Source organism: Halyomorpha halys, unplaced genomic scaffold, assembly GCF_000696795.3.
Source record: "Halyomorpha halys isolate HHAL.00 unplaced genomic scaffold, Hhal_1.1 Scaffold2350.1, whole genome shotgun sequence".
Taxonomy (NCBI): domain Eukaryota; kingdom Metazoa; phylum Arthropoda; class Insecta; order Hemiptera; family Pentatomidae; genus Halyomorpha; species Halyomorpha halys.
Window position 1 is genome coordinate 6,020 of NW_027109354.1, and position 889 is coordinate 6,908.

Below are 889 nucleotides of genomic sequence, written 5' to 3' on the forward strand. Positions count from 1 at the left end.
AGAATTATAAAGAGGTAACAACTTGTAGGAATGAGAACCTGATAGCTGCGCGGGCTAGGGCTTGGATAAGGGTCCCAGAGCGCTTGGTTCAGAAGATTGTGGGTTTGATTCACACCTGGGCTGGTCAATATTTATTTCATGATGGCCTCGAGAAATGAACCTTAATATTCCCACTCTAGGACTTTGTAGGTCCTGAAATGGAGGACTTAAAGCTAAAAAAAAATTGTAGGAATTAATTTACAATTTCTGGCAATCACAGAACCTCGAAGCCAATGATGGTGCTATTTAATTATTAAATTAAAAAATAATTATAGTCAAGTGATTAGATTTTTTAAATTTCCTTCTTGATAATTTTCTGAGGCATAGACCTATTATCATAGCTTTTGTGATATTTATTTTTAAGAAATATCATATTTTTTAAAGTGATATATATGACTAAGGAGTAATAAAATGAATAGAGTGCCTAATTACTGTATTATTTTTATTGGATGATCGTGTGTAATATATAAAAAGAAGATAGTTCAAATGCCGTAAAAAAAACCAAAAAAAAAACTTAAATATAATTAATCTATTAAATGTGTGCCAACATTTTGCCCCAATTTGCAGGGCTTCATCAGAACTAAAAAAGATACAAACAACTAAAATAAAGTAACAAAATCAAAGAATAGATAACATGAAATAAAATTACACTAAGGTATGGCTGATTACAAAAGGTATTAGACAATTAATGAAAACGGAAATAATAACAAATAAAAGAGTAGATAAAAAAGAAATTTAAAAATATAGTATACATTAAAAGACAGAAAAAGGGGAAAACTTATCTTATATTTCGTTTTAATTTGTTATTATTTCCGTCTTCATTTATTGTCAAATACTTTCTATAATTCTT